At 40.3% G+C, this 18,571-nt stretch overlaps 1 protein-coding gene across 1 annotated transcript in view; it reads left to right on the forward strand.

The window, feature by feature from the left end:
* The window catches only part of SNTG1 (syntrophin gamma 1), a 709,360-nt gene that overhangs the window by 535,939 nt on the left and 154,850 nt on the right, over positions 1-18,571 (forward strand). The gene's annotated exons all lie outside the window — the stretch shown is intronic.

Raw genomic sequence — 18,571 nt, forward strand, 5'->3', positions numbered from 1 at the left:
GATTTGGGGAATGTCAGCATAGAAATTATATTGAAAGCCATGGAAGGCTATCAGCTGGCCCAGGGAGGAGGTGTAGATTGAAAATAGGGGAGGTCCTAAAACAGAAAATTGGGGGACCCCAATGGAAAAAGGAAGAGGAGAGGAGGAAGTTGAATTGTAACTGACACTGAAGGTGTGGTGAGATAGGTAGAATGAGAACCATCAAAGAGTACAGTCATGGATACCAAGGGAGTAAAGTTTTTTTTTTTTTTTTAGGAGGGGGTGGTCAACCGTATAAAGAAAGGCAGCTGAAAGGTTCAGAAGCAGGAGTACAGAATAGTGTCCATTGATTTTTGCTGTTAGCAAATTGTTTGTGAGTTTTAGGAGAGTAGTTTCTGTGGCGTGTTGAGGGCGAAATCCAGACTGAAGGGGATCAAGAAGATTATTCCTGATGAGGTGGTCAGTTGATTATAGACCAGCCATTCAAAGAATTTGGGGGAAAGGGGAGCAAGGAGATGGGGCATAGGTTGTTAAGATTTCTGGGGTCCAAGGAAGGCTTTTTAAGTATGTGGGTGACTAGTGCATGTTTTAAAGTGCTGGAAAAGGTGCCAGAAGAGAGGGAGAGTTTGAAGATGTGAGTCAGAGAGTGTAGGATAGAGCCAGAGTGTGACCACAGTATTTGAAAGGGAATAGGGTTCAGAGGACAGGTGGTTAGGTGGGCATTAGAAAGAAGTTTAGCAACCTCATCTACAATAGCAGGGTTGAATAAGGGTAGTGTAGAGTGTACCTGTGGACATGGGGTGTTAAGTGGGGGAGTTATCTGTAGAGTGAAAATTTCATTATGAATTGCATTGATCTTTTTTTTTTATGTAATTGGTGATCTCCTGGGCAGTGAGTGAGTTAGTGGGTGGAGGCAATGGAGGATGAAGAAGAGAGTTAAAGGTAGAGAACAGTTGACAGGGACTGGATGAGAAGGTGTTAATGAGAGTGATAAAATAGGTCTGCTTGGCAGTGTGGAGGCAAGAGTTGTATTTTTGGAGGTTTTTTATTGGTTGAAGTCTTTGTGAGACTTGGTCTTGTGCCACAGATGCTCAAGAGCGTGGCTGCATTTTTTGAGATTTCTGTTATTGTCTGTTTGCCAGGGTTGTCGAGGTCTTGGCCTGATCCTGTGTGTAGTGAGAGGGGCGAGCTCATCCGGGGCGAAGGACAGGGATCTATTGTATACAGAAGTGGGGCAGGACAGGGATGAGATATTGTCATAGAGGTGGTCAGTAGCACAGTGGAGAAGAGTTGGGTTAAAGTGGTGAAGGTCTCTATGGGTAATTGTTAGGTGTTGGAGGGAGAGGTGGTGGAAAACAGGGAGAAAGTGAAACTAATAAGGTGGGGAGAGAAGATAAGGAATGTTGAAGAGGTTGGATGGAATGCATAGGTAGGAGAGTATGAGGTCGAGGGTGTTGCCTTCAGAGTGAATAGGAGCATGTCCCCAATGCTTCAGGTCAAATGAAGAGGTTAGACTAAGAAGTTTAGAAGTAGCATGAGTGTTAATAATAACATAGTTGTTGATGTCACCAAGAATGATTGTGGACATTTCAGAAAGTAGGGTAGCCAGGCAGAGAAGTCATCAAGGAATGTTGATAACAGTCCAGGGGACTGGTAGATGACAGCAATTTTTAAAGAAATTGGAGAAAATAGTTGTACACAGTGAGCTTTGAACGATGAAAGGGACAGAGAGGGAGGAGATTGAAGAACCTGAAAGGTGCTCTATGGGGATAGGAGGATTCCCACTCCACCTCCCTTGCATCCACTGGGTCTGGGGGAGTGAGTCCAGAGAAGACCACCGTGGAAGAGGGAAGCAGAAGAGCAGTGTCGGATTCATAAAGCCAGGTTTTGGTGCCAGCAAATAGATGAAAGGAGTGACAAAGAGGTCATAAACAGCGGTGAGTTTGTTGCATACAGAGCGGACATTCCTGAGGGCACAGGATGGACTGGTTTTAAGAAAAAGAGAAATGGAAACTAGATTTTGTCAATTGTGGCTGATGTCAGAGGGTGCAGGGTTATGGGTGCATTCGTTGCAGTTTAATAAAGGAGGCCCAGGGTTTTTGGATATGTCTCCAGAGGTTAGGAGAAGCAGAAGGATGAGAGGGATAATATGAGAGTGCAATATATTTGAGGGGACATGCCTCAGCATCCTTGGGGTTGAATAAACAACATATAAATGTGAACAGAGCTACAGATGGATGTGAAGCAGCAGAGACATAAATGCAGGTTTACCAGAAAGGCATTGAGAGGTATCAGTCTGTATTCAGTTTAAGGTGGATATAATGCAGCAGTAACATGAATGCAGGGTTACCAGAAAGACACTGAGAGGTGTCAGTCTGTATTCAGTTTAAAGTGGATATCAAGCAGCAGTAACATAAATGCAGGTTTACCAGAAAGACATTGAGAGGTGTCAGTCTGTATTCAGTTTAAAGTGGATATCAAGCAGCAGTAACATAAATGCAGGTTTACCTGTGAAGGGAGAGAAGAGATGTCCAGATGATCATATGAGCAAGAGCGGAAGTGCCACTTAATTAACTAACCCCATTTTGTTAGAAGGACCCCAGCATGCACCACCCTGGCATGTGCCTCCATGTTTCTAATACATTTGAGCCTGCCCTTGCTGAGTAAAACTGTTCTGCCATTTGCCCATTTTATAATACTGTATCATCTTCAGTCTTTTATTTCTTATAGTAAAATACCCACCTGTACCCTTTCTCTACTACAATTTGGCCTGTTATCCCTGATTAAAACTGTCCTGCTACTGGCCAACTTTACACTGGCATATCATTTTCAGTATCCTAATACCAACTGTGTTCTTTGTCCTAAGTCCTATCCATGTTATTTAAAAATGTTCTGCTGCTGGCCAATGTTACACTGCTGTATCATTTGTGGTATCCTAATTCTTAACGAGAGCTTAAAAGAAACTGGCCATTGGCATGACAGTTTTGCATCAGCGAGAAAACAGGGACAGCCTCAGTCATTTTCTAACTGCCAGTCAAAGCGGGTCCACTATCTTTTGTTTAAAGAAACATGTTTCTCTGCATGAAAATGTTTTCAAACATGAATTAGTCAGACTGGGGTGCTGTAGCTGTATGTAAACCAAGCTAATTGTAAAAGAAAAAAAAATAAATTCTAGCCAAATATGCATTAAAAGTTTACTCTGTGGATCAACAAAGAATTTGATTCCCCGCATTGTATGCTATATTGCGGTCTAGAAGTAACATGGCCAGCAGGTGGCCGGAGCAAAAAAAAACACGTATCTTTAAAATATATGTATATAAATATATTTTATTAGGTTCTCCAAAAAAAATAAAAATATAAAAACTTAGTTGCACAAGGCACTCATTTACTACACTAATTTCAGTTCACATCAATTGTGCATATTGTTAACAGAGTTTTACACAACTTGCATCATAATTCTCTTAATGATGTACAGCTGGATAATCTGCATCATAAATCTATGCATTTCGTGAAATAAAATATTCTCAATGTCTGATTTGTAGTCTCTTAACCACTTCCTTACTGTGCTATAGCCGAATGATGGCTACAGCGCGATCGTCCAGTTCTGTGACATCCTCCCCTCCGCACTCGGCACTCTCTGTGATTTCTGTGTCCTTTGGTAAATGGCATGGTAAAAGACCAATCACAGTGGCCTTTTACAATGTGTTCAGCTATGTCTAATCACAGCTGATCTCCTTGTAAATACGCTTGCTGGTTATCGGCAGTAGTGTCCTCTCGCTGTCACAGAGTGAGGAAAGTACTGCCAATAACTGCCAACTGTCAAAGGAGACATCTGCTCTGATAATCAGGGCACTGATTAAATACCACCAAAATAAAGCTCTATTTGTGTGGAAAACATGATAAAAATTTCATATGGGTGCATGCTTGCATGACTGTGCAGTTATCATTCAAAGTGCAACAGCTGAAATTTGACTTGGGCAGAAAGGGGGTAAAAGTGCCCAGTAGGCAAGTGGTTGATTTTTAATGACCGCTTGATAGAAACTGGCCAGTGACATGACAGTTTTGCAGCAGCAAAAACAGTCAGTTATTTTCTGTTGATCAAAGCAAATCTACTACCGTTTGATTAAAGAAACTGCTAAACCTACATGAAAAAAAAAAAATTTTAAAACTGAAATTATTCAGATTGTGGTCCTGCTGCTGTAGGTAATTCAAACTAATTGTAAAAGAAAAAAAAATCCATAGTTAAATATGCACTTAGAGTTTACTCTCTTTAAGACTCTTTACTGTCCTTAAGACTTTTTTTGGAAAATTGTACTGTTCTTTAACACCATATACAGCTTTAAGACATCCCCCAAGCATGTTAAAGAATTGTACATTTTCAATGTTGCTCTCAAAGCTGCATGAAAAGACTCTTTCCCGTTGTATGTTGCTTTTCTTTTTTCGCACTAGTACCTTTTCCCAATGGCAGTGTCTACCTTCCAATACCTTTTTGATAGTAGCTTACCTATTAGTCTTAATTTAACTATAATTTAACAAAATGTTTTGCAGTTGCATAGACTTCAGTTGAATTTGCCTCCAGTTTTTGGGTTCCATAATTCTCTTGGCTTATCTAATATAGACAGAATCGCCCACCACTAATTCCAATTGCATATAGATACAAGCTTAGATTTATGGAAATGCAATATAGGTTGGAACCAGGGGTGGACTGACAACTCATGGGGCCCCCGGGCAATAGGGGGTCATGGGGCCCCTGTTTCCTTGCCCACACTCAAAAAAAGCCTATAAAAGGTACCAGGTGCATTTCATGGGGCCCCCTACTGACCCTGGGGCAGTGCCCGAGTGCTCGAATGGTAAATCTGCCCCTGGTTGGAACTATGGGCACATTAATTAGTGTAGTAGAATGACTCTTGTTTAATTATCCATTAATGTCTTTCCTATGTAAGTGTTAAGTATTGTTAATAAAACAACAGTATACCACATATTTAATACACAGTGACATAAAAATATGTGAGCACAGAGGGCAGGACAATACAGTGCCTTTGAGGCACACAAAATTGAAATCTGGCTCAGTATATAAAATAGGTTATTGCACAACACAAATTAGTGCCTGTGTTGTCTCCACAATGATTCTTTTAATACCTTCATAAAATATTGCATTGTCACCTCTGGAACTGATTGCATTATTATACAAAGTTTTGCCTTACTCTGGGTAAGGGTTTGATCAATAACAATAAAAGCAAAAACATGTCTTGCATGCTCTAGAATCTTTAGAATGCAGTTTTTAACTATCTTTTCAGCAGAAAAGCTGCCTGAAAATAGAAGCATGGGTTATTATCAGGATATATGCTGGAGGAACTGGCACAATAGAGGTCCCAAGGCTGTACTTATACTATCCAAAGATGAATTCAGTTTTCTTTTACAAATAGTATTGCAATACAGGTGTGAAATATGAACTAGAAACAGCAATGAAACATTTTTGAATAATACACAAAATCTTACCATCCAATAGCAGTATGCTAAAAAAAAGACCTGTATATGAGAATGACTAACAGCCCCTATAATGAAATCCTTAAAAATATCATTGTGTGATGTGTTTTCTTTCTCTCTATGGTGGTGTTTGAAATAGTCTTTAATTAAACATCCTAAAGAGCAACAGTGATGATCAAAATGCAGTAATGCGCATCAATCAGTTTGATTCAATATTACTAATAAATTCAGTAAAACTGTTTTCTGATTGGTTGCAGTAAATTATTGTTCATTGCCTTATCAAATAAGCCTAAATATATTTACAAAACAGGCTGCTCCCTGTTCCTATATGGAATTTTACAAACTCCCTGCAGATGCAGCCTTAGCAGGATTTAATCACAGAGCCCTTTGGCTAAAAAAAAAAAAAATAAAAAGTACTAATTAGAAATATGTACAGGCATACCTCGGTTTTCAAATTTAATTCTGTGGGACTTTTCATATAGAGAAAAATTTGTAAACCGAAACACCATTTCCCATAGGCATGCACTGAAAACCAATTAATCAGTTCCGGAGGTCAGAAAAAAGTAAATACTACTAAAATACCGCATGCGTTATTTTATCAAGTCATGTGGTATTTTAGTAGTGACAATCATGTGTTAATATTTCAGCTGTCAGCGGGGTTCCCCATTGATAGCCGAATGTAAATAAAGAATTGCCAGCAATTAAAAAAAAAATTAAAAAAAAACGGTGTGGGGTCCCCCCTCCCATCCATACCAAGCCCTTCGGGTCTGGTATGGATTTTGAAGGGAACTCCCATGGCAAAATTAAAAAAAAATGGCGTGGAGTTCAACCCTAAAATCCATATCAGACCTTTATCCAAGCATGCAGTCCGCCAGGTCAGGAAGGGGGAGGGAAAGAGCGAGCGCCCCCTTTCTGAACCATACCAGGCCACATGCTCTTGTTGATGGGGACAAGGGCCTCTTCCCCACAACCCTGGCCGGTGGTTGTGGGGGTCTGCGGGCGGGGGGCTTATCGGAATCTGGAAGCCTCCTATAACAGGGGGGCCCCCAGATCCCGCCCCCCCATGTGATTGAGCATGGGGTACATGGTCCTGCTATTCATTCACAAAAAACGAAAAGTGTAGTGGGAAAAAAGTCAAGACACGGTCTTTGACAAGTCCTTTATTAAAAGAAAAAACAAAAATAATGTCCCCCACAGTAGATCCAATGTCAAGCACGATGTCCGCCGCTGACCCAAAAAAATTTAAAATAAATAGGCTCTGCTCCTGATGATGGCTCCCGGCCATCTGCCTCTGAGCTGGCTTGACAGTTCTTTAATATGTAAGGGGTGGGGCCACCCAGTGACATCACTGACACATCGTGTATGGCCCCACCTCCTTGTGACATCATTGATCCAGCATGCCCCGGTTGATGATGCCACAAGACAAGTTTTTTTCTTTTAATAAAGGACTTATCAAAAACCGTGTCCTGTCTTTTTTCATACTACACTTTTTGTTTTTTTGTGAATGAGTAGCGGGACCATGTACTCCATACTCATTCACATGGGGGGCGCAATCTGGAAGCCCCCTTGTTAGAGTGGGCATCCAGATTTCGATAGGCATCCCCGCCCGCAGACCCCCACAACCACCGGTGAGGGTTGTGCGAAAGATGCCCTTGTCCCCATCAACGAGGTGCTTTGGGAGGGGAGCCCCCAGCCCCAAAGCACCCCCCCGTTTGAGGGCATGTGGCCTGGTATGGTTCAGGAGGGGGGGCACTCGCTCGGATAAGAGTCTGGTAAGGATCTTGGGGAGGGCCCCCACACCATTTTTATTACCATTTTTTTGGCATAGGTATGATGTCAAATCAGCAACAGTAATAAAAGCTGGTAATAGTGGCAGGAGATGGCAATGCTGTAATAACATTTTTGATGCAATATGTAAAGAAAAAAATAAATCCTGAGGGTCTGCCTCAGGGATCTGGTACTCATTGCATTTTTATAAAGGTAAGCCAGTCAACTGTGTCACAAAACCACTTGCTGCACAAAATGTGCATTCTGAAGAGACATTGGCTGCAGGGGAGCCCACCAGCTAGATTGCATACTTTGCAAGCTCCGGCCTGTGGTCCATCCTTGGCACCCAAAAGTCAAGGGAGTTGACCATTCTAAGGTCACCCCCATTATCAGAGATCATACAGTTTAGGTGCTGGCTGTGACTGTAAAGGCTGGATGAGCTCTGGCAATTTCTGCTGGATCTAAAAGGGTGGCAAACCACTAATGGTCCTTTTCCTTAATGGCCAGAATCCTGGGGTCCTTAGATATATGCACTGCAGCATGTATTTGAAAATGAATAAATAAATAAAATGAACTATTGGGTGTATTAATTGTGAGGGCAGTGGATAATGCATATTATATGTAACCCAATGCAATTCACATAACAACCCAGCCACATTGGGTGCAACTTGCAAATCGTATGCGAAGTCGTACCCTATTGTCCGCAATCAGAGCGGTCAAATCGGTGTGGTTCCAACTTGGTTGGAGTCGCATTGATTTCTAAAGTAGTACATGCACTACATTTGTTGAAATTTGCATAGACATCTGTGCCAGATATCTTGCAAATCGCACCTGAAATCGGAATTTCACCCGGATTTGAAATCGTGCGACTTCATTGTAAGTGGCACAATTTCAAAGTGTTAATGAAGCAATATACAACTCAGTGAGCACTGTAACATAGCAGTAATGCTATACAGCACTGTATAGCTATCACAGCTAACACCCTCTGAGAAAAGGCTGATGAGAGAGCTGACTTGTTTGGGGAGGGGGCTGGCACAAACAGTATTAGTGGTTATACTATAGCACCCATCTACAGTTCATGAAATGCATTAGAGTATTTGGGTTTTGGCACAGCTGTGAATGAACTCAATAGTTCTCTGTTTTTCCAGATGACAGATATGGTCAAATTCTATTTTAGCTTGAATCACTTTCCTGGCCAATGCTACCAGTCACTTCCAGCTAACTAACAGATTCTTGCTAATTCTGAAGTATTGAGTTTTAGGTTTAAATGACTAGATCTATCCCTTTAACAATACTTTATTCACAAATGTTTACAGCAAGACCAAAATTGTCTAATCCATTTAATTTGCTAAATCTGGCAGATATCAGGCCTGCCTCTTTCCATTGAAATAGTTGGCTGCTGCTCCCTTTTTCCCCTCCCTTATTTGTGTTCTTCATTACTCTCCCTTGTACCTGCTATAAATTTTAGCCTGGGTTCACACTGACGTGGTGCAGAATTCATCGCATTTTCTGTGCGAATTCCGCACCACATCACAATGGCACCCCGTTCATGCGAACCACTGCGGGTGTGTATGTTAAGTTAACAACACCCCAAAATTGATTTGCAGACTGCAGTGCGATGTGCAGAATTGAGCCATACACAATGTATGGCTCAAATCGCACCACACAAAATTTGCATGTGATTTGCACAGGAATGTGGTGCAGTTCCTGTGCAAATCACATGCAATATGTTGCACCACAGAAGTGTGAACCCAGGCTCAATATAATTGCCTTCTTTCTGCCATCATCAAAATACTGTTCTTTCCCTCTTAACATCACTACACTGATTAAAAAGAGAGATGTAAAAGGGTTGTCCTAAAACAGATATCCACTTGAAAGTTAGGTGAAGCCTATTGTCATACATTTCACCAGAGTGATTGATGAATACAACATTTTGAAAATGATAGGTCCTTAATAAAGGAATACCACTTTCTGAACAAGACATTGTGGGGTTTATTTACTAAAGCTGGAGAGTCCAAAATCAGACTCCCTTCTGCATAGAAACCAACCAGCTTCTAACCTCAGCTTGTTCAATGAAGCTTTGGCAATGAAACCTGGAAGCTGACTGGTTTCTATGCAGAAGGGAGTCTGATTTTGGACTCTCCAGCTTTAGTAAATAAACCCCTGTATGTTTTCTTCCCTGATTTACATTAATTTATTCTGGGTCTAGTTTACTCTAAGAATCCAAGAACATAGAATTTGGATAACTGTTTGCCATTCAGTTAGCCCCATTTTGGGAGAAAGGATATATGATTGTGGTAGGGGTGCCATATTGCAAGCTCCTTTGAGAGAAAGGACTGGTATAATTTAATGTTATCTGGAAACTGCTGAAACATGTGTTAATGGTGTAAAAGGAGTGAATTAAAAAATAACATATTTTGCTATCCTGAATTCACAAAGTTATATTGTTGAACCTAAACTTATGTTTTTGTAAAGGTTTCTTCTAGAACTGAAAAGATAATTTTAGTGTTTTAATAAATCCAGGGCTATATACATATACCTATGCAATTGACTCATTCCGATCTATTATGCCTTACAAGATTGTGCCAGTAGTGGCTGCAGTGCTTTTAATTAAATTGATCAGAGATAAAGTAAATTGACTGCTGTAGGTACATGGGGCAGTCTTTTTATTAAAGGATCTATTTGTTCAGATAAAAACAATTTAAAGTGATTCTAAAGGCAAGACATGTTTTATCTTAATGCATTTCCTGGTTTAAGGTATAAAAAGTCTCAGTAAGTGTATCACCCCTAACCTCCCTATATACCTACCTGAGTCCTATATTGATCCAATGCTGTTCTCTTTCCCTCTTCATACAAGCAGCAGAAGCCATTGGTACCAATAAATCAAATTATGTGAGAAGGGAGTGGGTGTGGTGGGGATAAGCCACACTGTGTGTGTCTATAGATGCATACAGCCCTGGTCAGGAGTGGGCCTGCGGGTATGCCCTCATAGGGAGCAGCTTTCTATGGTGGTGCAAGAAGAAGACGAGGAGCCTAGTCAGCAGGACACCCCAGAAGAGGAGGATGGGGTACGCCCTCTGCAATACCATTGCATGGAGCAAGTAAATATAACATGTTTATTATTTAAACAAGAAATAAGGAAGCCTTCATAATCATTTTAAGCATTTCTTTATATATTGTCCCAATTGCCCTTATTTTCTGTATACATAACTGAGACTGTGTTTCTTTCAAGATCCACTGAACATAAAATGAAGGACAAAAAAATCTATTGATTACATCTACAGATAGCATTGTGAAAATTTTGGTTGTCTTAAAAATATTTAGTTTGGCAGAGGAAATATGTTGCTTTACTTACTTTTCATGTATTTTACCTGTGTTGTAAAACAATTAAAATGGATAGAAATAGAGGTAGTGTGTTCTAAAATACATAACTTTCAGATGGTCTTGTTCTCACTGGTGTCACTGGTGTTCTATTATACTGCACTTTCTAAGTAATTGCAACATGCTGCATTTACAAGTGTTTTCAGCCTATTATAGAAAATTGCTAAAAGCAGTTACAAAAAGGCATAAAAACAAATGTATATGTGTTTTCCATGCATTCTCGAAGTTCATAACTAATTGTCACCACCCTTCAAATACATCAAAAGCCAACACCTAAACGCATTGTTTTTTTTTGTTGTTTTTTTCCCCTTTTGTCTCCATACAAAATAAATACATCTTGAAAAATTACTACACTGTTTTTTTTGGTTCATTTAGATTTTTTTTATTTTATGTTTTTAAACCGATCCTGTATATCTTTTTCCATTTAATTAAAATATTTTTTTAACAGATGAACATATTTAATATACACAACACATTGCAGATTTCCCTTAAAGTGTTATTAAACCCAGGACCCTGCATTCACTCTCTCTGGTCTCCCACAGCACACACAACATGGAAATGCAATTATTTTAGTAAATATAAACTGCTAAATACATTTTCTCATCATCAATTAGAGCTGTCTTGTGACTTCTATCAGTGTCCAGAAGAGCACTGGTAAAAGTTTGTAGAAGTTGTCATCCTCCCCTGACAGTCCTATGAGGCTGCAGGACCCCTGACCCTCTGGCTGGACTGTGCTGATTGGCCCTCTGCTGATCACATGTACCCTCCCAAGAAAAAAAAAAACTCTGGCAATACACACCAAACTGAGCGTAGGCAGCTTGCGCCCAAGGCTCTGTTCTATTAGCAGATGGATTGGAGACATTTGAAGAAGGGGAGGATTAAAGAAGACAGGATCAAACATCCTTTTTATACATTATTATTATAATACAGGATTTATATAGCACCAGCAGTTTGCGCAATGCTTTACAATATAAGGGAGACAGTACAATTACAATACATTTCAGTACAGGAGGAATGTGAGGGTCCTGCTCGTGGAGCTTACAATCTAAAGGAAGGGGGAGGTGATACAAAAGGTGATAGCTGTGGGGGATCATCTGGTGGAGGTGATTCAAGTACAGTTCTTAGGTGGAGGTGGGGTAGGCTTCCCTGAAGAAGTGAGTTTTCAAAGATAGCCTACAGGGTGGGGGCTGACTGGACATGCTGTGGTAGGGAGTTCCAGAGGAAGGGAGAGGCTCTGGAGAAGTCCTGGAGGTGAGCGTGGGAGGAGGTGATGAGGGAGCTAGAGAGGAAGATATCATGAGAGGAACCGAGTGGGCGATTTGGGCTGATGTGTGGATGAGGTCGGTGATGTAGCTAGGGGCAGTGTTGTGGATGGCTTTGTAAGCTGTGGTTAGTATTTTGAATTTTATACATTGGGTTTTTGGAAGCCAGTGAAGGGATCGGCAGAGAGGGGCAGCAGTCATACTACATTGTAGAGGATTAACCCCTTAGGTTCCACAGTGAGTATAACAAGCATGCTTTACTGCATATACAGACTGATTTTACTGTTGTGGATTTAGTAACACTTTAAGGACATGCTTTTATTCTCACATCAGCCTAGGAGGAAACAGAGAGAAGAAGCAGAATAGAACAAGGGCTATTTATTGAGGTGATTCTCAGCCATCCAGGGTAAAACAACAGGTTAACTTTAATACTCGAACCTGTGCTGAAGGGGAGGGGGAGAATTCATATAAAAACTCCAAAATCTCATTTTGGAGCCTACATATGGATGATGATTCTTTCTCTGCACATATGTTCTGTGTGCCTGAGTGGCCAGTTCCTGGGGGAATGGGTCACCCACATACCTGAGTAAATAGCATAAAAATACACAACTACAAAACGTTTACCTACATTTATATTCTTTTCAGTTTTTGTTGATTACATTAGAGCAGAGTTCACTGTGGTCTAGCATTGTGTTGGGTTTTAGCAAACAAAACAGGCTGTGTTTCAGCATTGAACAGCAATAATTATTAAATACGTACACGCATAGTCTACATCCTGGTCTTCCAGCTCCACCTTCACAGATGATTCCCATAGGAAGACTTCTCTCAAGGGTCTCCTACCTGAGGAGATGGCCCCATAGAACCCTATGGAAACATGCCACATAGGTAGGACCAGCACATGAAAGACGGGAAGTGAGATGCAAACCAACCACAGAGGCTGCAGGCACAATTACAAAGTAAGTTTGCATCTGGAGAGTGAAAGGTGTACAGTGTCTGTGTATTATATACAAAAATGTGACAGCACAGCACTTACATATGTAAAAACAAATTAATACAAATATCCTGGCCATATAAAATAATATACAGAAACTACCAAAACCATTAATAAACACCATTAATTGACATAACAATATAATTTCACCAAGTGAAAAGTGATCTAATTAAATATTTATAAATGTATCTCAAGGTGTCCATAAACAATTCTTGTTATCTTCACTCTTGAGTGAATGTGAAAATCTTCAAAACCCAATGAAGTGTCCACCACCTGAGCTTGATCGTAAACTCACCCTTGAGTTGTGACCCTAGTATTTCAGGTCATATGCATGTTTTGGGAATAGTAACCTTTAAACGGTTCTGCTCCACCTCCAACTCACAACCACATTATCCACATCATATCATTTCCAGATACATACAATGAACAGTGATATATCAGTGCTATATTATATAAAACCACTTTTTGTTTAAAACCAAAGTTGCAAGCCTTTGACAAATGCACTCACAAGTGACAGTGCAACGACCTTCACCAATATGTCAAGCCTTATTAGATGCAACTTTTGATTCCAGCTCTAGGGAGTTTCTCCAAAAGTGTTTTTCAGAGATACCTTTAGTATGTACTGTGGCCACACCAACATGTTTTGTCACAATGGATTTCATCCAGGGGTCACGTGTGTTTGTATGTGTATTTAAGGGGGGGTTAGTCATCTATAAACTAACTGCTGTCCTACTGCCATTTTTGTGGTCTGTGCAAACCCCGCTGTTGTTTCTACAGCCTTTCTACAGTGCCTCCCCAGGGTGCCCTGTGTACATTTTTCCTATTTACATTATCACCATTGTGAATGATCAGTTAAAGGAAGTGGCACATATGGGATGTGGCAATCTTATTTTACACCTTGTCTGAATGATTCTAATTTTATATCAGTGGACTTGCAGTTTGCTCATGTGTTAATTGCTACCTAACCGTCTACTCCTTTCTGTTTTTGGATCAGGTCATCTAGGGCATTTCTCCCTGGTCAAATTTATTGTTTTATCTTTTTGTTTTTGTACATCGTTATTTTTATTTCTTGAAACATGCTTTATCCAGAATCCAAATCTTTGTCCTTGTTTGTTTGCCTAAAAGCGTTAAACCAGTCATGGAGTTACACATTGGCAAAAACAACAAATGTTTGAGTGAAATATTGTTATGTCAGTTAATATTTTTGATATTTGATAAGCTGATTGTTACACTTCAATAAGTCTCATACTGTTTATACAATGTACTACAATTAATTACTTAAAAGAGAAGTATTTTTTTTTTTAGAATTTATGCTTACCTAGGTGAATGCAGCATCAGTCCAATGCTGCATCTGTTCCCCACCCTAAGACTGAGAACTGAGCGATCAAGATTGCTGATTGCTCAGTGCTCTCGGAGCAGAGAGCTGGTGACTGTCAGTCACTACTGTCTGCTCTGCCCCCCCCTCACCGCACTTACTGAAGCGCTGGGCTGTGGAGGGGGAGGGGGCAGCTGGCTCAGACTCTCAATGGATTGTTGAGAGGCTGAGCCATATGCTGGTCCAGGCTCCTGGGTGGATCCTGATGATATGTTTGGGATCTTTCCCCAGCCTGGATCAGCTCTGTGACGTCGGCCAACAGCCGCTGTTGGCTGAAAACAGGTCACAGAAGTGCAGAACGAACTGCACACCTGTGATCTGCAGAACTGTAGTCAAAGAAGATTTGACTGTACTTCTCCTTTAACAACTGTAAAGCAACCTTTTAACCTGACAACTAAACACAGACAGGCAATCTGTATTACTTGTAAGTAAGGCACGTCAGTTGTAGTTGTTTGAGACTCCTAGACAAAGATATAAGCATCACAATTTATCCAGAAAATTGACACTTCCAGGAGTGTTGGACTGTGGGCCTTCCAGGATGGCTGAAAAATAAATCCAGCCAGAACATATTCTGTGGTTTTATTTAGAGTGAGAAGGGTTATAACAACTGTCAGTTTGTTTTACTGCTTTCTGTGCCCTTGTAGTGAAGGTTCCAGATGATATTTCCTAAATTTAGAGACATAAAAAAGCCAGTTAAGGTTCCAATTCTTTCCCACGATATTGAAAAAGAATAATTTTTTTTTTGTAGCCTGTAGCCTGTGTCCTGCAGTTGGAGAGGTTTCCCCTCACTTCCTCTCACAAGGAGTGCAGATACTGGAACTGGAAGTGAGACAAGTGTCACCCATTGGGGTCAGAATATGGAGAAAACCCTCTTGTTTTTGGGACTTTAAAGGCACCCGACAGACACAAATTGTAAAAATAATGAGGTAAATTTTATTGTACAAAAATAGTTAAAACCACAGAGGAAAGAATAGGCGGTTAAATATTTTTACATCAATGATGAACCACATTTGGTACAATTTATAAACAGGGTTCAGACCATTTTTATAAATATACATTTTTTTTGTGTAGGAATTGTTGCAGAATCTAGAATCTACATCTGCTAAGCCCCTGTGGTGCCCCCTTTGCCCCCCTTGGGAGTGGCCTGGAAGAGTATTCCTTACCCGTGGCCCCACCTGGAAGATTCATGGAGATGGTGACAGCAAATACTTTTTGGTTTTAAATGATGGCGGTTGTTTTCATCAATCACCTTAGACAGCGTTCATGAAGCAACCTGTATGCAGCTCATTGTATTCAATTTATTTGTCTGTTGAAACAATATATTTACCGATATGTTTTTACTGCAAGTATTTTGCTTTATATCTAGGCACCTCTACAGAAAAGATTCCATTTTTGTCTCAAATTGCATCAGGTGTCCTATAAATGATGGTTTGAACCCTGTTCATAATTTGTACCAAATGTGATCCCTCATTGATGTAAGAATATTTGAACGCCTATTCTTTGCTCTGTGGTTTTACCTATTTTTGTACAATGAAATTTACCTTATTATTTTTCCAATCTATGTCTACCAGTGCCTTTAAAGTAAAAATAAGAGGGTTTGATCCATATTCTTTATTTCAAGGATGATGGGACAATCCAAGACCACACCAATATTTACCCCATTGGGGACAGAGACAACAATAAAACCTGTGTATAGCCAATATTAAAATTGGACTCCTGACATTTTTAAGTATTTACTATTGTCTTCCAGTGTGCTTACCATGGGGCATGGAAAATATCACTACTGGAGATAGAGACAACAATAAAAGCCTTACAGAGATTTAAGATTTAATGTTGTTTGTGTCTGTATTGATGAGGGTTTTCCCTAATGTTTCTGCTTTGTCGACCTCAAAAGGTGCTAGGGGAAATTTGAAGGAGTCACAGACAGAAAGGAAATAAACTGGGGTTCCACTCCTCATTCAGAATAAAGTTTTGAATGGTATCCCACTTTCAAGATTTGTTTTATAGTATATCTAAATCCCAAACTTTTTTACTTCTGTATTGAGTACACGATGGTAAATCTAATGTTACATTTCTGTAGCTTCCAAAAGATTTCTGTTTCCTGTACCTTCCAAAAGGAAGGTAGGGAAAATTTCTCCACACGGAGAGGAAATCCCTCATTTACACAACTGTTACAAGAACTGGTGTCCTCATTGGAGGGATTATCCCTGGATTTATGTTAAGTTGAAATTTTCAATTTTCAGCCACTTTCTATCTCAGTGACATCTTCTTGTCCAGTGGTAGTGGTAAGCACTCAAGTAATAATGAGTACGGTTCTGTGCAGGCTTCTACTGTGATCGTAGACTGGCATAATGATGCATCTACAGGATATGTCTATGACTGCCATGTCTCTCAAAAAATGGAGTCAGCATTTAAATTAAATGAGAACCAGCACTGGAAATTGAAGCAGTGAATCTGTAGGAGACAGCGTCAAAGTGGGGGTGAGTATTCTGGAAAGAAGAGCTGCTGGGCAACTTTTTTTTAAATTTTAGCAAAAAGGTAAAGTTAGGTTTTAATGCATTTAACTTATGTCATCACTATATACAGTTTCTTTGCTTAAAGTGGTTGTAAAGTCACAGAACTGGTATCAATTTCTTCTCATCGACATCATAGAGGAGGGGGAGGAGTAGCTGCCAGGGAATAGTATTACTCAACAAAGGCAGGAGGAGAGGAGAGGGGAGGAGATCGGATTCACACACAGACTATGGAAATGACAGGGAGGGAAGGAGGGGGAGTGGGGGAGATTCAGAAACTCTGATGAGAGAGCAGGATGATGGAGGCACATAATCTAACCATGGATCAGCATCAGCACCTTGATAAATATTGTCAGTTTACACAGGGAAACACAAGAACCAGCAGAATCAACCAGGTATTGTAGAACATGGAGAGGGACAATTGACATGGCAAAAGGACTGTGCTATATCTTGTGCCTTAAAGGGACAGGATCAATTTATTTTTTAATTATTATTATTTTACTATATTACTATAATGTAGTCATGTTGCATATATAGTAATAGATATGATGCTCTTTTCTTTTTTAAGTTTCCAAGTGCTGCAACAAGGGTTAAAATACTCTGTGCTAGCAGTACCTTAGAAAAAAAAAAATGTAATAACAATCCACACAATATTTATAGTTTACAATCCAATATAAGCTTACTTGAAAAATTTCCTTTCATGTAGTCAGTGCTGCCTGTCTGCTGTCCATTTCTGTCTGCAACTTCCTGGATTCCATGCATGCTTTGCAGGTTCTCCTCTGCAGTTTTCTTTATATTTCTAAGGACTACACATCCCATGTTACCTTGCTGTCTGCTAGCATGATTCCTGCACTCTTTTTCTCTCAGCATCTCTGTAGTTAAGAAGGCAGGCTCTGTGAAATATTTCACACAGCAGTGCCTACTCATGGGGGTTAGGGAATAAAAGTTACAGAATTAAAAGATGGAAAATATGTGGGGGTATTCACAAAGTACATTTACAAATTTAAGACTGTTCAGATTAATAGGAGTAGGCTAGAAATGAATAAATAGAAGTTCAGGATTAAAAAAATAGACATTCATATTCACCTAGGTCAGGGGTAGGCAACCTGTGGCTCTCTAGCTGCTGCAACAGCTGAAGAGCCGCAGGTTGCCTACCCCTGACCTAGGTGGATGCATCATTGGTCTGATGCTGCTTCTGTCCCCCACCGCCTCTACACTGAGAACTGAGTGATCAAAGACTGCTGATTGCTCAGTTCTCAGTCTTCAGTGAGCAGAGAGTGGTGACTGACAGTTACCATTCTCTGCTCTGCCCTTTCAGGTCTCGCTGGAGCCCCAAGCAAGGGGGGGGGGGGGCGTAAGCTACTGGCTCAGGCTCTTGGCATTCTCACTGAGAGGCTGAGCCAGCTGCTGGTCATGCATCTGGCAGATCCTGACATTAAAATCAGGATCTATCCAAGCCTGGACGTGCTCACTGACATCAGCTGACATATGGCTTTAGCCTGCTGTCATCTGAATATGAGTCACAGGACTGCAGAACAAAGTGAACTCCTTTGATCCCCAGGTGAAGTAGGGTCAAAGGAGCTTTGGCCCTACTTCTACTTTAAAATACAATGTGAAAATTAATATATGATTTTACATTTTGAACATAAATACACTTTAACAATCTACTAAAGGTTGGGAGTCTTTTCCTTTTCAATAAACATTTTTAATACCTAGTTTTCTACAGGTTTCTGTGTTCTATAAGCTGTGTAATCCCCTTACCATATTTGTCTTCTCTGGCAAGGTTTGTATCTTACCTGTCACTGAGTGTCTGTAC

This window comes from Staurois parvus, unplaced genomic scaffold (assembly GCF_062004578.1).
Source record: "Staurois parvus isolate SC_StPar_1 unplaced genomic scaffold, SC_StPar_1.0 ptg000205l, whole genome shotgun sequence".
In the NCBI taxonomy this organism is placed as follows: domain Eukaryota; kingdom Metazoa; phylum Chordata; class Amphibia; order Anura; family Ranidae; genus Staurois; species Staurois parvus.